General features: G+C 34.0%; 1 protein-coding gene and 1 long non-coding RNA gene across 2 annotated transcripts in view; one reads left to right on the top strand and one right to left on the bottom strand.

The window, feature by feature from the left end:
- LOC145297833 (uncharacterized) overlaps positions 1–20,698 on the top strand; it is a 1,294,147-nt gene that overhangs the window by 350,751 nt on the left and 922,698 nt on the right. The gene's annotated exons all lie outside the window — the stretch shown is intronic.
- LOC145297831 (uncharacterized) lies at positions 13,640–18,722 on the bottom strand. The gene is made up of 2 exons (XR_013870336.1): positions 14,837–18,722; positions 13,640–14,297 (listed from the first exon to the last, which is right to left on the bottom strand). It is a non-coding gene; the product is annotated as an uncharacterized LOC145297831 (long non-coding RNA).

Here is a 20,698-nt window from a genome sequence, read left to right as displayed (position 1 = left end):
AAACACCTGTAAAACAGAAACCACAATTAGTTCAGAGCTGTAATTAGCCATATAACCCGTAGAGATATAAATCATTGCACATGCAAAATTCCAGCTAGATCAGACAACTGGAAGTGAGTCAGGGGCATTGCTTATTGCACGCTCCTTCATATATATATATATATATATATATATATATATATATATATATATATATATATATATAAGCACAAGTAGTTAATAAAACATGTTAAAAACATTTTAAAAAGAGTTGGAAACATTTAATTTTTAAAAAGAAGCACAAAATAAGAGGATAGTCTTTTTCATAAGCTCTATTTTCTATTAGGTTTTATCGAGCTTTTACATCTGGTTGAGATTAATCTATAAATATTAACTCTTCAATATTTACAATATACTTTAGTTGTGCCATCTTGGATTATTTGAGTAAACTTAACTGTAATTCTTAGTTCATTATATATATATATATATATATATATATATATATATATATATATATATATATATATATACAGGGTGACCCCCCAAACAAACGGGCCCAACTCTAATTAGGCCCCGTTTCTTAGTATTTTCATCGAATGAAATGAAACTTTGGTCATAACTAGTTTATTATATTCAAAAAATCACATCACAACATTAGGGTATTTGGCCTTTTTTTCTCCGTTCTTCAGCATATGTTCTAGATGGCCCCTATTTAGCTTTTGTTTTTTATTAAGGGCACCCTGTATATATATATATATATATATATATATATATATATATATATATATTGGCATCATGGCGTTATGAAGGCACGTTTATGCAATACGACAAAAGTTCGTTTCTACTTTATTTTTGCGTTGATTTCCTCGACATTTGTTTCTTACCTACATTCTACCAATTTTAAAACAATCTGGTACTTAATAATACCACCTTACTGTTTTCAAGGATTTATATCGTACTTGATACCAATTATTATATCCCTTTTTAAATTTCAACACTAATTCCTTTTCTCTATGTACCTTTAAGGTATTTAATCTTTTTTACATGATGGTGGTTTTAGCAAATTTATTTTTTAACCAATATAAATTTTTGGCGAGTATTTTTCCTCTGGGAGATAGACATTGAAACTCCGTGGATTCAGAACATTAATTTTAACATTGTATTTTTTGGTTCAAATAATTTTTTTTTAGAAGTAATTCTTTTAAAATAAAGTTATATATATATATATATATATATATATATATATATATATATATATATATATATATATCGGGAAATTTATAAAGAATTAAAATCGGTAATTTCGTTAGAATCGGGAATTTAGTACTAAGTCGGCAAATTACCATGTTATAATTTTAAATCATATTAAGGTCAAAGTTGGAGGGGAAAATGAGTTCATTTTATTTATATAGAGATAAGAGAAAAGAAGACTATATGTATATATATATATAAAGTATTCTTCTTTTAGAGAGAAGAGAAAGTGAACTGTTTAGAAAAAGAACATAATACTGGCATGCACATGTCTTAGTGTCTGTATTAATTAAAATATAATTTTTATGCGGAATTTTTGATCGAGCAACGCCGGTCTGCATGCTAGTATCATATAAAAATGCATTGTTTCAACATAATATAATTCATAAAAAAGGTTAACATCTGGATAATGCCGAACGCATCTCCTCCGCTAGTATATATATATATATATATATATATATATATATATATATATATATATATATATATATATATATATACAAATTAGGTGTTTTATAACCATGCATGACTATTGTGTAAACGCCAGGTGAAATTTGTCAGAAAACTTTATCGCGTATTTGTAGTGCTTCGCTTTCAGTTCAACATAAACGTTCCACATCACGAAATATTGTTTTCTTTTTCAAAATATTAACGCATATTTCAAGAATTTGATTATATGCGCACGTTTGTATTTCTTTTCAAGGACACAATTTATGACCTTAATTCGAAAATACAAATGGCAAAATCTAATAACCGAAATATTTTAACTAGGTTTCAATATTTTTAGCTGAATGCATAACGACAATTATCGACATGGCGAACAATTGGACGCAATACAAATGATTCAACAATGTTACTGACAAGAAAAAAATGTGCCTTCGTACAATTCGACATTATGGATTACTACCGCCGATCACGGAGGAGCTTTTTCTGAAGGCAATTGAGTTTACCAAAAACTTATGTTCAATATATCGATATAGTAATTAAGAGCCGGACGACGCTACTTATTAGGAATGGTGAGCAATGGAGGAAACATAGCTGAAATGCTTTCTTTGACATGCCCATGGGATGCCTAGACTCGGCAGAAGCAGAAACCACATACCTAGTTGTATTAACATAATCGACATATAAATCGAGAATATAGGTTTATACAAGGACGACAGCCGGATGAAAATTAAAGACACCGCAAGCATAAATGTGTTTGACTTAGAAGAAAAATACACAAGGCTATGAAAAATAAGACCTTAAAATGGAAATTACCAGCAATATAAAACAAATTAACTTCTGGACGTCACCTTTGATTTAGCTTCCAATACCTACAAAGCATACATTAAAAACATGCGAACCCCACATATATCCACCCACGCTCCAACCACCCACCCCTATTATTAAGCACATGTCTAAATATTTTGAACGTAGAATAAATAATAACTCCTAAATATTCAATAGATACACAAATATTTATAACGATGCACTAAAAAGTAGAGGATACAAAAACTCCGACATTAAATATAATAGAAGCAATAGATTTAATAATCGAGGTAGAAAAATAATCTGGTTCGCCCACCCACCTTCAAATTAACGGTAAAAAATTAGGAATACGTTCCTACATTTTAAAGATAAACACTTTTCAACAGGTAGTACACTATATAAAATCTTTAACAAACGCATTAAAACTTAGCTACAGCTTACTGAACACCTAGACAGAATAATGAAAACGCACAGTAATAAAATATTAAGGAGAAATAATCCTACTACAGACACTAATAATAATGATAACAGAAAAAACCTGACATTGCCAAAGACCGACCGAATGCCCACGAAGCAATTATTGCCTTACATCTCCGGTGATACACTAGGCTAAAATATGCATCGTAGAAAACCCAAAAAATAGAAAAAAAATCTACACACGCAGCACTTTTTTTTACACAGGCATCACCACATTATCAAGGCCAAGAGGCCATTCAAGGATAAGGGTTAAAGAGTGTACAGTATAAATTCGAAAATATAGTAATCATTAGTAATGAAAATTCGGTAAATTTGTTAACTTATATGGAACGGCTCATCAAGAACTTGTTTACGCCAGACTTGAACACAACCATATTGTAGTCAGCTGGAAAGCAGGAAAACGGAAGACAATTCCACAGGCATGCAGTTCTAAGAAAAAACCTTTGTTCATGGAATATACGTTTAGGTTTAGGCACAGATAATGAGTGGGGGAATTATTGATAGTGTTTTTAGCTAGAGGAGTGTTTCTTGTGAAAGTTTGGCGAGGGAGGACCATAGACTGAAGCACAGTCGAACACTTTCCATGAAAATAACGGTACATCAGAGACAAGCTCGCAACGTCTCTTCTGTGAGATAGAGGTTGCAGGGAAGAGAAAAGGACGTCTCATACGAGGCTACGAAGTCTATTTTGAACTCTATCAAGGCAGGACAAGTTCTTTCTAGCTGCTCCTGCCCAGATGTGGCAACAGTATTCCATCCTTGGACGTACCTGGCTCTTATATAGATAGAGAATTGCATCAGCAGTTAGATATCTACTGGATCGATAGGATTCCACCATTTATCCAGCGGCCATGGCACAGATTTGATGTACCTGTTCCATTTAAGATCAGGAGTAATTCACTGACCTTTAACAAATGTTTCTACTATCAATGAATACCAAAGCATATGCTAAGGACACGTATCTCTCGGCACAATACTGGAAGTTTTCGGGGCGACCAAAACACTTTTAGTCGAATAGAAAATACTTAGAAAAGCAAACACATGTAGTAATTAACTTCACCCTGTTACCTATGTTTAACAGAATAACATGAGATTATTAGGTTTGACGACCATGAAAAAGTAGTAAATGTAAAAGAAGAACTGGCTATAAACTGCAAACACTTTGGAGGCTACGCTTTAAATAAGATGTAAAAAAAGAATAGCGATTCCATCATACTAGTAACACTACAAATCGTAACCCCCAATATGCTCATCAATAAATAAATGAACCGAGGGAAGAGTTGAAAGGATATAAAGTATTCCTGACACACCGCAAATTAATAACTAAAAACCGACAAACTTAATTGAGAACTACATCCACCGGAATCTTCGAAGAATGGATTAGTATGAATAACTTAGAAAAATTAAACCATCCTCTCATTACCTTTCAACATTATCTCAATCGATACCGTTTAGTAGTAAATGAACTCATTTTTCCCCTCCAACTTTGACCTTAATATGATTAAAAATTATAACATAACATGCAAATGTAATGCGTACAGACTGTAGCACATTATCTGAGGTTTGCTATAGGCCTATTACCTCTACAGTTCCTCGAAAATGGTACATTCCTATTTTTTCCGTTTAGATTCAATGGAAATTGCAACATCTTTTCTCTCTCGAGCAGAAACACAATATGCTTTCAAATGAATAAAGGTGAGTGCAATTTGCATACTTAATAATTAAAAACGATTAAATTAAACTAATTGAGAGTTGATATAAACCTAGAGAAGTATTATCGTAAAATAATGTGACATAAGGAAATCACCCACATAATTGATCCTTAACGATAACTAAGTACTCGCAATGGTTCAAGGAACGGAATAGTCCACTAATATATACAGACATATAGACATTTATTTTCATATGGGCAGAGCGTGCGGGATCTACTAAAAAGTTTGAAAGTGTGTCAGCTTACTACAATAAAAGAATTACTACCCGTCCCATGAACACAAAGAGTAGGAGTGAACGGGAGGTCAACTGTGCCTTTGTCCTGTAAGTGCCCACCAATTGGCTGATTAGCATATATATATACATATATACATATAAAACTATATGTATATAATATACATAAAATATTTATATACATCCATGCATATATATATATATATATATATATATATATATACAATAAATAATACATCGTTAGCATGTGCGTATAATAAACACGCGATAACCACAACTTTTCACGTAACTATAAGAATTCTCACGGGATGAAACGGGGAATAATCTGCGTAGCTTAATTATCATATATATTTTCATAACTTTCTCTCTCTCTCTCTCTCTCTATATATATATATATATATATATATATATATATATATATATATATGTATATATATATATATATATATACTTGGTTAAAAAAGGGTGAGGTAAGACCTCCTTTTCCCCTTACCTCACCCTTTTTTTAACCAAGTAAGATCTGTGACTTACTTGTAGTTTCATTAAATACTTTTATATGCAAAATCCGATCCTGCATTTTGCTAATTCCTGCCCTCTGATGAGAAGGAGAGTATTTCTTCGAAACTCCGCGGATTAAGGACTATCCACTTATCTTGTGATTCCTTTTTTTAAAATTAAATATGTTTTTAACTCTTTTTCAAGATGTCTTTTAACATGTTTTATTAATCATTTGTTCATATATATATATATATATATATATATAAATAAATAAATATATTATACATATATATATATATTATATACTTAAATATAATATATATGCATAATGTATATATATCCAGAAGAACAAAAGCTAAATGGAGGCCATCTAGAACATATACTGTAGAACGGAGAAAAAAGGCCAAAGACCCTAGTGTTTTGATGTGATTTTTGAATATAATAAACTAGTTATGGCCAAAGTTTCATTTCATTCGGACAAAACACTAAGAAACGGACCCTAATTATAGTTGGGTCCCTTTTTGTTGGGCAGGGGTTACCCTGTATATATAATAAATTCATATATATATATATATATATATATATATATATATATATATATATACAAAGGGCATACAATAAGTAATGCCCCTGGCCCAGTTCCAGTTGTCTGATCTAGCTGGAATTTTGCAGGTGCAATGATTTATATCTCTACGGGTTACGCGGCAAATTACAGCTCTGAACTAATTGTGGTTTCTATTTTACAGGTGTTTGAACTGAGCCAGGTGTGAAATGGAGTCTGTTGAATGTCGAGCAGTGATCCGGTTTTTGTATTTGAAAGGACGCACATTAGAGGAGACTTTTGATGAAATGAAAGAAACTTATGGTGATAATGCCCCATCATATGATCTTGTAAAACGCTGGCATCGTGAATTCAAACATGGCCAAAAGTCTGTGGAAACAGCTCCCAAACCTGGTCGCCCCCCTTCTGCCATTAATGAGGCATCTGTCCGTCAAGTTGAGGCTGCCATTTTGGAAGATCAGCGCATTACTATTCGTCAAATTGCCCAAGATGTCAAGATTAGTACAGGGTCTGTGGAAACTATCATTCATGACCATTCGCATATGCATAAGGTGTCTGCCAGCTGCCTTCCCAGGTTGCTCTCACTTTCCAGAAGTGAGAACGCGTCGAGTGCTCGAGGATGAATTTGGAGATGTGCCAAGAAGATGAGTTAAATTATTTCAAAAGACATGACACTGGATGAAACCTGGGTCGGTCACTATGATCCAGAGACCATCGTCCAGTCAATGCAGTCGGAGACCTTGGATTCGCCACCTCCAAAGAAGGCAAGTTTGCAGCCGTCCGCTGGCAAGGCATGCTCACAGTCTTCTGGGACCAGGACGGAGTAGTGATGACAGATTTCTTAGCAAAGGTACCACAATTACTGGAGCCTTTTATGCTTCACTTCTGAGGAAATTAAGGGAAGCTATCCAAATCAAGAGGCGGGGCGAGATTAGCAAAGATTCCCTCCTCCTGCAGGACAATGCTCCGGTCAACAACTCGCATGTTGCCAGATCAGATGCACGGGCGTGTGATTACGAAATCCTCCCCCATCCTCCCTACTGCCCTGATCGTGCCCACTCTGACTTTCACCTCTTTCTGCCATGGAGTTGGTTTTGAAAGGAAAGCGTTTCCCAGATGATGCAGCCTTGATTTCTGAAGTCACGTCGTGGTTGGAGGATCAACCTGGGGGGTTCTACAAAAACGGTCTCCAGAGCTGCACCAAACGATGGGAAAAATGCATAACTCTGGGTGGTTTCAATGTAGAGAAAGACCACTAAAAGTTTCGTTGCCCTACTTCTATGAGAAGTGGGTCAGGGCAGTACTTATTGAACGCACCTCGTACGTATGTACATATATAATTATAGATATAATATACATATAATATTTGTATATATTATACATATCTCTCTCTCTCTCTATATATATATATATATATATATATATATATATAATAAACCATAATTTAGCATGTACGTATATATATATATATATATATATATATATATATATATATACTCAATAACCACAACTTGTCGAATAAGCCTTACGAATTCACACGAGCATAAAATGTGGAATATTCTAAGCAACATCATTGCCATATATATTTTTATATTTTATTACCTAGCTCTCCCTGAGTATTGAGCACTGTGTAACTAAATACTAAAAATTTATGCATAAATTATATCTTCATATATATAGTTTATATGATTAAATGAAGTAATCATATATATATATATATATAATTTTATATATATATATATATAAAAATTTATGTGTATATATTTAGATAGATATAGATATATATAGATACTGATATATAATGATAGATAGATAGAATTTTATGTATATATATAATTTTTTAATACTTACGAACAGAAATTTTTCACCCTTCTGTGAATTATGTGAATTATCATTTGAGGCATTCACTATTACCTCCGGTCTGGAAATTTGAACTCGTTCGTGCTATATATATATATATATATATATATATATATATATATATATATATATATATGTGTGTGTGTGTGTGTGTGTGTGTGTGTGTGTGTGTGTGTGTGTGTGTGTGTGTATATATTAAATGGGCTTTTCCGTAACCACAACCGAGGTAAACGTTGCTCGCATGTTTTCCCCCTTAGGATTCCTCCTTTTTTCCTTTCTATTCAAAATGCTACATTGCCAAAAGTGTGTTTATTCATAAAGTCTGATTTTCAAACGATATAATGCTTGAAATTTTCGAACTGGACATTGAAACAATTGTAACAAAATGAAATACACTTTTTGTTGCAATCAACACCTTGTCTTGAAGTCTAGATTTTACACACACAGTATATTAATGCTCAATTATGGAATGTGATAATTTTGTAGCTTAATCCTTAAGTCAACCTTTTTTGGCTTAAAACATATTGGTATATGAAAATTTACTGAATTACACAAACTCATATAAGTCTATATAGATACCCTTGAAAAATAAATTATTGGTACTATAGTAAATTCGAGAGCGAGTTGATGCAGTGATTGCAGGTGATTAAATGACTTACTGACTAGATGGTTTTCTAACGAATGATAAAAAATATTTTTGTGTATAGTTTTAAAGGTTAAAAACATCCAAAACTATATATATATATATATATATATATATATATATATATATATGTGTGTGTGTGTGTGTGTGTGTATGTGTGTGTGTGTAATAAAATTTTACTGTACCTTCCGTTCAAAGCATTTTAAAATACAATTCATTGCGAGGAGGAATATTTCGTTTCCCCACGGTTCCCAACGATTGTTTCCTGACTTCATCTTCATTCCATGTTATCCTGGCAAACCATTGCAACGAGAGAACTTCTATACTTGATAATAATATCTAATAGACATCCAACTCATTATAAACTTATTTAGAAATGTGCACATCGATATATACAAAACTGGATGAAACGTTGTCTTCAGTTTGAAATGTTCGTGATTGCTTTGATCGGTGAGATTCCAATTAAGACAAGTATTTACAGGTTGTCAGTATTATCTATTTAAACCTATTTGATGTGTGAGGATTATGAAAGCTACAATGATAATTAGTTGCACTTGTGAGATTGTCTCTTTTTCTATTCTTAATCACGGTCCTCTATGTAAGTGTGTGTGTGTGTGTGTGTGTTTCGTATTTTTCTGTATGTTGTCTGCATGGAAACTTATCGTCGAGGTTGAGACAAAGCAACATATTTTTACAGAAACAAATCAGGTTGGTTGGTTGGTTGTTTTTGTTTTACGGCATATCAACCCTTTTCAGGTTATTTAATGCCGAAGTCAGTGATTTTGAAGAAAAGTGTTTTAATAGAATATATTTGTTTTGTTTTTTTCCAAGTCAGTTTCTATTTAACCCATAGTTAGGACCCTAACAGGTACTACCACTCCGGGTCAGAGTGGACCTGGGAGCAATGGCAATTAAAGGGTGGTTCCACACTCCCCAAAACCCGCAAGCTGGGGCCTCACCATCGGATATAGTTTAAGGTCATATCCAGGACCAGAAACAAATCAGGGAGTTCATAATAAGTAGTAAAATTTAAATCTCGTAAAACGCTGTGCGTGTGATCTCCCCATTCTCCGTCTATCAATTCACATACAGCGTTTAATCGCCTTCACGTATTATTTGGATTCATCGGACCACTGTTTCAATCTTAAATGTCATTTTTCCACCGTTTCGGTCGATGTTGCCTCCGGTCTTCTTCACGTGTATCTTATCACACTCGGGAATCTTCCTGTCGAACTTGGGAATTTGGACGGAACTTTGAACTGAACCTTTTATTCACTTCGCGGGGTAGCATGCTCTCGTTCTGTTAGCCAGGTCCTAAGTAATTCGCAATTATATTTTTAGGTCGCTCACACTAAGAATTGAACCTTTAACCTTCATGAGAATATTTTTTTTTATTTTTACATGATAGTCACCACTTATCAAGGCCCGGAAGCCACTCGGGGATAAGGGATATTGCGTGTACAGTAATCAATAGAATAATATCGTAGTAATCGTTAGTAATGGAGATTTAATAAATGGTTTTACTTAAGGGCGAGTTTTATCAGGAATTTGTTTTTGTTGGACTTGAAGACATTTAAGTTGTAGTCAGGTGGGAAACAGACAAACGGAAGAGAATTCCACAGGCGTGCACTTCTAAGAAAGAAGCTTTGTTCATGGAATCTACATTTTGATTTAGGCACAGATAAAGGGTGGGGAAAATTATTAACAGTGGTTTCAGCTAGACGGGCGTTTTCCGTGAAAGGTTGGTGAGGGGGGACCAGAGATAGGAGCTCAGATGAGCACTTGCCATAAAAAAAACGATAAAACAAAGACGGGCTCGCAACGTCTTTTCTGTGGGAGAGAGGTTGCAGGGAAGAGAAAAGGGCATCCACCACTAAGCTACGAAGTCTATTTTGTACTCTGTCAAGGCAGGATTGCTTTTTAGCAGATTATCACTTTTATAATTGATTTTTGAAAGTACATTAACCATTAAGCTATGGTTCTTTGCGTACAGGAGTAAAAATTGCACTCAAAATGAGAATTGTCGTAAAAAAAAAACAAGTAATATGATTAACTAATGCTCATCTAGAAACTTGGAAAACGTAATCAACTGCTGTCTAAATTTCAAACAGGTTCAAATTATTTTTTCCATGATTCATTTTCATCCTTTGTTGAATTTTCTTTATTAAAACATTATTAATTAATTATTTCTAGAAAAGACTTGTCCTGCCTTGATAGGTTTCAAAATAGACTTCGTGGCCTGGTGCGAGATGTCCTTTTCTCTTCGCTGCAACCTCTATCTCACAGAAGAGATGTTGCGAGTTTGTCTCTGCTCTATCGTTATTTTCATGGAAAGTGTTCGACTGAGCTCCAATCTATGGGCCCCCTTCGCCAAACTTTCACAAGAAACACTCGTCTATCTGAAAACACTATCAATAATTCTCCCCACTCTTTATATGTGCCTAAACCTAAACATAGATTCCATGATCAAAGCTTCTTTCTTAGAACTGCACGCCTGTGGAATTGTCTTCCGTTTTCCTGCTTTCCAGCTGTCTATAATATGGTTGTCTTCAAGTCCAACGTGAACAAGTTTCTGATGAGCCGTTCCACTTAAGTTAACAAATTTACTGAACTTCCATTACTATCAATTACTGTATTGTCCTTTTGAAAGTTGGAAGGTGCTACTTATAGACACTGCCGATAGGAACTGACTAATCAAATAGAGCCATAAAAAATATTGTATTTTTTTAGCATTCCGCCACATACTTTTTCGTGTCAGAATGAGAAATATCTCTTGCCCGTTTCTTACTGAAAACCCTTCATCTCCAGAAGTAGTAGAGAACAGGTACTTCTCGTAAATACTGGAATTAACCCTAGTTTTCAATTCAAGAGGTTATAGGCACGGCGAAGATTGTACTTCGATGGATTGTTATCAAAATTTTAACCGTAGCAAGTGAAATTTTTGGAATATTTACGAATTCAACATGGGATATCTGGCGTGAACGTGTGAACTCTGTGATTTTGATTATGGTCGATAATGATAAAGCATGATAGCGAGCCGGGAAGATATAGCCTTTTGTAGGGATTCTTCGACGAATCTGCAAAAGTTTTCGTCTATTCTATGTAGGTGTTGTTAACGTCGCGCATTTTATGTACGAATGAAACGTAACAGATCGATCTTCAAGAATATTAATTTGTACTTATGTGTCTCCACTTATGAAGGTAAAACTCTACTCAAAAATATATGTTCGATAATGAATAATGCTATGAGCAGATTTGAAACGAATAGTAGAGAAGTAGAATTTAATCAAATAAGAAAATGCTTAGTCAATATTTGTAAACATTGGACTTGAAGATTGCCATATAATACTTAGGAAGTAGTTTCATTGTGTACAGTAGTCGTTACATTTCAGCAGTCGGGACCCACACCTTGAATACAGACAGTCGCAAAGAAACGGAGACAAGTAAAGAATTCGAGTGACTTTTTTTGTTTGAAACAGCAGACATTTATTTACAGGTACTTCAAGAATAACGCCTTTTTTCTTCTCCAAAAGTCTTTTCGTACTCGAATATGTTTAAAAAGACCCTACCGTGTCGAAGACGGTGTACTTTGTCTTTAATCGGGCATGTTTAAGATACATCTTTCCCTTTCGCTCACGGTGCATGTGTGTAACATATTTATTTCTGGTTTTCTTTTTCTTCTGTTATAGTCTTTTTCTTTCCTCGCTTTGAGGTCACCTCGTACTCGGCTCAATCTTTTGCATAGGCTGGTTGTCGTACAGTTGCTGCTGTCATACACGCGTGCGCGCTCTATTAATAGTAGTAATGTTTCACGTATGAAATTTTTTTGTAGAAACTCTGTTCATGAAGATGCTAGATTTGGTTCCAATGACAGGGAGAAAAGTAACAGTGTTAGTTAAAGAATTATTCAAGTGAATTTATTTCTGGTTGGCCAAGATCAAAGTGTATTATCTGTTCTTCAGATCCGGCACTTCCATTTCTCGTTCTCTTTCAGTGGAGGAGAAATCCTTCACGACTGAGACAATTTTTATTTTTGTACCTTTTCTCCACGTTAAAAAAAAACGATCCTGGTGTCTAACTCTGTCCCGTGGGGAGGCATTGTAAATAGGTACATCAGCAAACGACTTGAACAATATTTGTAACATTTGGATTTAAGACGAACATATTATAAAACATAGATTGCGGAACGATAGCTACTCCTGCGGATTAACGAAGATTTTTAATCGCAATGCTGTGCACATCCGGAATTCGACAGAAAACTTCCAGAGTTCGACAGAATTCCGCTGGAGATGATCGGAGGTTACATCGATGGAAACGTTACGCAAATAACACTCAAAATGAAAACAGTAGTCGGAATAATGAAAAAAGGCCACATTATAGTCATCAAGGAAGCAGACCCGTAATAATGTGTTACATATATAGGAATTTCTTGGAAACAAACCCTATTCATGAAAATTACGTTTTGGTATTGAGACATATAATAAGAAAATAAGCAGTTATTTGTATATGTGGTAGTTAGGTGAGTTCTTTACCTGGATAGAGAAGACCTAGAGATCAAATATAAGTCAGCTTGAATCTTACAGTTCATTATCGATTTTCGTTCATCATTCTTGTTTTGAATACATAACTTTTCAATTAGTCGTCGTTAAATTGTATTCATTTTCTGGGCATTGCAAGTAAAATTACGTAAATATAATTTTTGTGCCGATGAGCAGCACATTCTATGACACTAATTTAAGACAATGACTGCAATGGTCATTTTAACGAAACGCAATCATTTTTTTTTTCTCCTATTCTTCTTAAAGCTGCAACGTTTCTACATTTGACTAATTTTGACAGGTGTTCGACAATTAGTGCTATTGTTAATTCGAACACGTATACCACTATCAGCCGGTCACTGGGGTGTGACCGACAGACGTGTTATAGTAAATGTCTTAAAGCGGTCTCATGAAGACATGAAGATGGGCCAGTCATCAGGGTCTGAGTAACAAGAAGAAAATCATACCTGAGATGTTGGTTTTGGGTGTGGCTCCTTTCCTTTCTCAAGATGATCTCTTCACCCTGGTGGCATTCTGGTGGGAATCTTCATTTCTTTGTCCTCAGGGCCGCCTTTCGACTTAAGACATTTATGAAGGAATTCATGGCAGACACAAGAAAAATGACACGCGACACAATTGTAATATACAAAGGTATAACTAACTATTTTATTTTACATTAGAGATACAATATATATTACAAAAAAAACAATTTACAATTAATTTTTACAATAGGCTTTTCAAAGCTAACTAACCTACCCTAACTAGTGTTGAGGGAGGGGGTGGCCCCCCTCATTTACGGAGAGACAGTCTATGCGTCCTCACATCATGGTGGTCGTGCAGGAAAGAGACAGAAAGATAGCAAGGGGATTATGGGAAGGGGTTTCTTTGTATCTCTACGCTCATGGACAATTTACCACCCGTCCATGCTGCAGAGTGTGTTAGAAACAGTGGCACAAGGAAATAGTGCCACATCCCTCCCTATGCTATCCGAAATTTATGAGCATTCATAAATTTCAGAAGTCCCTAATTTTCCGTGAATGGTGCGTCAACCGGCCGTCAGCAATCAATGTCTCCATGCTCTACGTTCCATCAGGAACTCAGTGAAGCAAGTTATCTTTTCCACCAGGCTCCTGGTAGGCTGGTATACTGCTTCAAATACCAGAGAGGGTAATCATCCTCGCCCTCCATCGAGGCAATGGCATCACGATTTCAGTTACTGGATTTACACTTTCTTAAGCAACCAGTATAATATTTTTTAACAAAGCCGGATTTTACGTGAGTTTATCACGCCGACCTATACGTATTTCACTAAGCCGGATTGTACGTGAGTTTATCACGCCGACCTATACGTATTTCACTAAGCCGGATTCTACGTGAGTTTATCACGCCGACCTATACGTATTTCACTAAGCCGGATTGTACGTGAGTTTATCACGCCGACCTATACGTATTTCACTAAGCCGGATTGTACGTGAGTTTATCACGCCGACCTATACGTATTTCACTAAGACGGATTGTACGTGAGTTTATCACGCCGACCTATACGTATTTCACTAAGCCGGATTCTACGTGAGTTTATCACGCCGACCTATACGTATTTCACTAAGCCGGATTCTACGTGAGTTTATCACGCCGACCTATACGTATTTGACTAAGCCGGATTCTACGTGAGTTTATCACGCCGACCTATACGTATTTGACTAAGCCGGATTCTACGTGAGTTTATCACGCCGACTTATACGTATTTCACTAAGCCGGATTCTACGTGAGTTTATCACGCCGACCTATACGTATTTCACTAAGCCGGATTCTACGTGAGTTTATCACGCCGACCTATACGTTTTTTAATTTAGTCTGCATAACATTATTTTCGTAACTGGATTTACGCTCCCTTCAGCAACCAGTATAATGTATTTTAACCAAGTCGGAGTTACGTGACCTCATCACGCCGACCTATATGTATTCCAAGTTATTACTTCAGTTACTGGACTTACGCTCTCTTCAGCGACCAGTATAATGTATTTTAGATAAGTCGGGGTTACGTGACCTCATCACGCCGACCTATATGGATTTAGTAAAACCTTGGTCTTCAGAGGTTCTAATCCAATTAATTCTGTTAGAGCAAGGAGTCTGCCGCCGAGCGACCAATAAAAACTATCCACCACGGAATATTTATTAATTATATAAAGAATTCACTAAGAAGGGCACTCAGCCTTCATGAGTTAGAATACTCAATTAGGGGGAAAAAAATTTCCAAAAATAAACAATTCAGAAACCTGGTATACATTAAATCAATGAAATAGGGTGTTAACAATTTTTTTTCTTAAAAAGAAAACATTTTTAAAAAATCATTTCAGAGCACCTCGGTCACAATTAGAATTTGTTTACACAATGCAAACGCATTTCAGTTATTACATTCATAATTAACTTTTTCCCAAATTTCAGGGTACATTTAAAAAGTATATGTATTTTTTCAAAACTTGATTTACAAAAGATCATTAAAATTTAATTCCAAAATTTAAAAATTATTTCAAGTATTTTGGTTCATCGTTAAAATCAATTTATGTTAATTAACTTCTTTCCAAAGTAATTCATTTATTATTATAAAAACCAATCTTCTCAAAAGGTCATAAACTTCGAATAGACCCATTTTTCGTAATACAATTCAAAAATTATTCCAAACATTTGGTTCATTATTAAAATTAATCTTCCGAAAAGATCATAGACAATTCATTTTGAATCAATTCACCCTCCACAATGAGATTCAGAAACATCCCAAATTTTTCATTTCGTAATTATTATTTTTAAAATTCAGTGTACATTTAAAGTTATTTAATTGATTCTTAAAAATCATTTCTTCTTATAGGTCATTATCAAGGTCATTTCGAATTCAGAAACATTTCACGTTAATTAACTTTATTTTCCAAAGTAATTATTTTATCATTTAAAAGCAATTCTTTTCCTAAACTCACTCACAAGGATTATTTCGAATTAATAAACTCCCGCCACACCTGGGAGTCACATTAGTTAACGACCAGTTCTGTATAGTTAACAGCTCGAAAAAATTAAAGTTTCAATTAAAGAGAGATCTTTCTAGACTGAGGAAATCTTTTTTTATTCTTAATAATTAATTCAATTTTACGTATATACTCCTCAGTCAATATTTCAGGGACCCCTATCATACGGTCCAATTTCAAATAAACCTTCAATTAAAGAATTCGCTCGAATAATTCTTCCTTAAAATCATCTAGAGTTCAGGAAAATTTCTTTCGTTAGTCAAACAATATTTCCTTAGAAATTATTAAAAATTCAGAGAATATTCGAAATGTAATAGCGTAATTTTTCTTAAAAAAAAAAAACTATGAACATTTCAGAGAACTCTTAAAAAATCAACGTAATCATGTAACAGTTGGCTTTTCCAAACACTCGAAGACTTCAAAAAAGTACTTTAAGTGCTGTTTGAATAATTGTCTCAGTTTTTATTTTTAATAAAAACCAATTGAAGACATCATTTAATGTAATTTAACGAAGCATAAATAATTTTGTTCTTCAAACTTGGTAGAAAAATTTAAAAAAACTCCAAGTTAATTCGTTATTATATGCCCTCCTGCAATCATCCATGGGGGTTTAGCTATACAATCATTAAAACGCAAGAGTAGAGAAAGAGACTGAGGGGGAAAAAAAAGGGGATAGAGACAGAGCGACGCCATTACACACCCTACCACCCTCATGATATCATTACGTAATAACAAAAAAAAAAAATCTTCGACGATTTTAAAAGTCACTCTCTCGTCCCCAAAAAAGCTTGCAGAGGGTGAAAGAATGGTAGACAACACGAGAGGTGGAGAAAGAGAGGAAGAGAAACAGAGGCAAGTCGCATTGTTCCCCCACCCATCCCTCAACACCCTCACAAACACCATGACGAGGTCGTCTTCGCTTCTTTCCTATGTGCGGCCATTGTTTTAAACAAATAAGTGACAGGTAGACATTAAACATTTCTACGAGTTTAAAACAAATAACTAAATAGAAAAACAATCTTATTTTGAACAATTTTGTAAAAGGCATTCTCACACAAAACTTTCATATTATCTAACCCCAATTTTTTTTTTACCAGTAACATTTTTTCTTTTTAAACAGACAAAACATCAATAAAAGAAACATTATCAATTAAAAAAAAATGTCCCCTTATGTTTCAGCTTTACTGTTACCTAACCTGAAAAATAAACACATCAACTGTTCATGGAATAAAATGTAATGTAAAAGTTCTATTTTTTCAAATCTGAATCTAACACTTGCAAAGTCAAAAGAATTTTTTTAAAAAGTCCTATATTTTTATAAACCTGAAATAAAGATCAGATAAAAAATGTTAGGTATCCTTTATTTTCTTTCCTTTTTTTTTTCTTTTTTAAATTTATTTTTCGAGCTTCGTATTTGAAGGATTTTTTTTCTTTTTTTTTTTTATGTAATAACAAGATGCATAGATATACACACATATCGATATATATCCGGAGAGAGACAGAAAGAGAGAAAGCGTGAGAGAGAAAGAGACATTGCATATTCTAGAGACACTTTTTTCTCGTCTCTGTTTTTTTTTTTTTTTTTTTTTTTTTTGTGTGTGGGACACATTTCTTACTTTTTTTTCGAAGGGTTACTTTCAATACTCTTTTTTTTTTAAATCGATCCTCTGTAAACTGTTTTTTTTTTGTAGGTGCAAGACAATTTTTTGTTCAGGTTCTGAATTTTCCTTTTTTTTTTTTGAGTGCGTTTTTTTTTTTTTTTTTTGTGCGCGTGTGTACTGGTCTGCCATTTTTTAAAAATTTTGCCAGAAATAATAGTTTTTTCCGTTTTTAAAGACCGTGGACCATTTTTTTTTATTCGATTCGTCTAGTGGTCGTTATTTTTGGTTGTGCCGTGGGTTTAAGGGTCGAAATTATTTCCATGCTGGGAAACAATATGTTCTGGTCATAGTGCATCATTTATACTGCGACACAGATGCGACGAGATCCGTCTGGTAATTAACCAGGGTCAATCCTGCGTCTTAAGGCAACCATTTATACCAGGGTCAATCCTGCGTCTTAAGGCAACCATTTATACCAGTATCAGCCGGTCACTGGGGTGTGACCGACAGACGTGTTATAGTAAATGTCTTAAAGCGGTCTCATGAAGACATGAAGATGGGCCAGTCATCAGGGTCTGAGTAACAAGAAGAAAATCATACCTGAGATGTTGGTTTTGGGTGTGGCTCCTTTCCTTTCTCAAGATGATCTCTTCACCCTGGTGGCATTCTGGTGGGAATCTTCATTTCTTTGTCCTCAGGGCCGCCTTTCGACTTAAGACATTTATGAAGGAATTCATGGCAGACACAAGAAAAATGACACGCGACACAATTGTAATATACAAAGGTATAACTAACTATTTTATTTTACATTAGAGATACAATATATATTACAAAAAAAACAATTTACAATTAATTTTTACAATAGGCTTTTCAAAGCTAACTAACCTACCCTAACTAGTGTTGAGGGAGGGGGTGGCCCCCCTCATTTACGGAGAGACAGTCTATGCGTCCTCACATCATGGTGGTCGTGCAGGAAAGAGACAGAAAGATAGCAAGGGGATTATGGGAAGGGGTTTCTTTGTATCTCTACGCTCATGGACAATTTACCACCCGTCCATGCTGCAGAGTGTGTTAGAAACAGTGGCACAAGGAAATAGTGCCACACACGTTCTCAAATATTATTTGCATGTATTTGTAGAGGTGAACAATCTAATTATTATTCCGCTGGGCATCCATAATTTTTTAAATGTCGGATAAATCATATATATTGTCAGGACGAAGACGAAGACGTTTTTTTTTGTTTTTTGTTTTTTGTTTTTTGTTATGGACAATGTGTGACGTGGAACGTTTTGATTGGTGCTTATAATTCTAATTTCCAAGGATGAGAAACATAACTAACGAAGCGAGAAGAAAAAAAGACCATATTATCGATATTTCGATGATGAGTACAGAGAAGAGAAGAAAGAATAAGACGGTGAAGAAAATAAAGAATCAGGAGAAGACAGAAAAGGGAATAAGTTGTGAGGAAAAGGAAAAAAGTAGAAGGAGAAAGAGAAGAAAATCAGTAAGAGATAAAAAGAAGAGGGAGTAGGAAGAGGAGGTAAAAGGAAATGAGACAGGGAGGATAAAAAAAAAACAAGAAATAAAAGATGAGGAAGAAAACGGATTTTGAGGGGTGGGAATAGAATATAAAGTCGGAGGAAAAAGAGAGAGGAATGAGGAGAAAAAAGGAAGAAGAAAATGAGAAGAAATAGAAAAAGTAGAAAAAGAATTAGCAGTAATAATAATAATAAGAAGAAAAGAAGTTGAACAAGAAGAAGAAAAAAGGAGAAAAAAAGAAGAAGAAAAAGAAGACTAAGAAAGAAGACGTAGAAAAAGAAGAAGAAGAAAAAGAAAAAGAAGAAAAAAGAAGAAAAAGGATAAAAAAGAAGAAAAAAAATAAAAGGAAGAAGAAAAAAGAAAAGAAGTAGGAAAAGACGAAAAAAGAAGAAGGTGAAGAAAAAAAGAAGAATAAAAAAGTAAAGGAAGAAGAAGAAAAAGAAGAAGAAAAGAAAAAAGAAAACAAAGAGGAAGAAGTTGAATAAAAAAGAAGAAGAAAAAGAAAAAGAAAAAGAAAAGAAAAAAGAAAAGTAGAAGAAAAAAGAAGAAGAACAAGAAAAAAGAAGAAAAGAAAAGAGAAAAAGTAGAAGTAGAAGAAGAAAAAAGAAGAAGAAAAAGAAAAGAAAAAGAAGAAAATGAAGTAGAAGAAAAAAGAAGAAAAAGAAGAATGAGAAAAAGAACAAGAAAAGAAAAAGGAGAAGTAGAAGAAAAAAGAAGAAAAAGAAAAAGAAGAAAAAGAAAAAGAAGAAGAAAAAGAACTAGAAAAGAAAAAGAAGGAGAAGAAGAAGAAGAGGTAGAAGAAGAAAAGAAGAAAAAAGAAGAAAAAGACGAAGAAGTAGAAGAAAAAAGAAGAAAAAGAAAAAGAAGAATGAGAAAAAGAACAAGAAAAGAAAAAGGAGAAGTAGAATAAAAAAGAAGAAAAAGAAAAAGAAGAAAAAGAAAAAGAAGAATGAGAAAAAAAGGAGAAGAAGAAGAAGAGGTAGAAGAAGAAAAGAAGAAAAAAAGAAGAAGAAAAAGACGAAGAAGTAGAAGAAAAAAGAAGAAAAATAAGAAGGAGAAAAAGAACAAGAAAAGAAAAAAGAACAGGAAGAAAAAGATAAAGAAGAGGAGAATATTAAGAAGAAAAAAAAGAGAAGATGTAAATTCACAGAATGAATAGAAATATACAATGAAAGAAAGAAAAGAAATGCACTATGAAGGCAGGTGAGCAGAATAAAAAGAAAGTTTTATATAAGAAGAAAGAAAAGATTTAAAAAATGACAGTGTGAAGGCGGGAAAAGCGAAGAAGAAAGAGAAGGAAAAGAGAAGAAAAGAAATAGAAAAAGAAGAATAACTGTTTAAAGCATCTTTTGAGAATTGCTGTGAGGCAGAAACTTACCTGCATCATGAACTCATCCAATATTATATAATTTCTACAATTATATAAATGCAACTTTGTGTCTGGCTGTGCGTTCCTTATAGACTCCGAAACAACTTAACATATTTTCTTTACAGTTTACAGAACTTTAGTGTGTAAGTCTGGGAGTGATCTTAGCTAA

Source organism: Euprymna scolopes, chromosome 18 (genome assembly GCF_053919585.1).
Source record: "Euprymna scolopes isolate OS-2025 chromosome 18, ASM5391958v1, whole genome shotgun sequence".
Taxonomy (NCBI): Eukaryota; Metazoa; Mollusca; class Cephalopoda; order Sepiida; family Sepiolidae; genus Euprymna; species Euprymna scolopes.
This window is presented reverse-complemented; position numbering and strand designations above follow the sequence as displayed.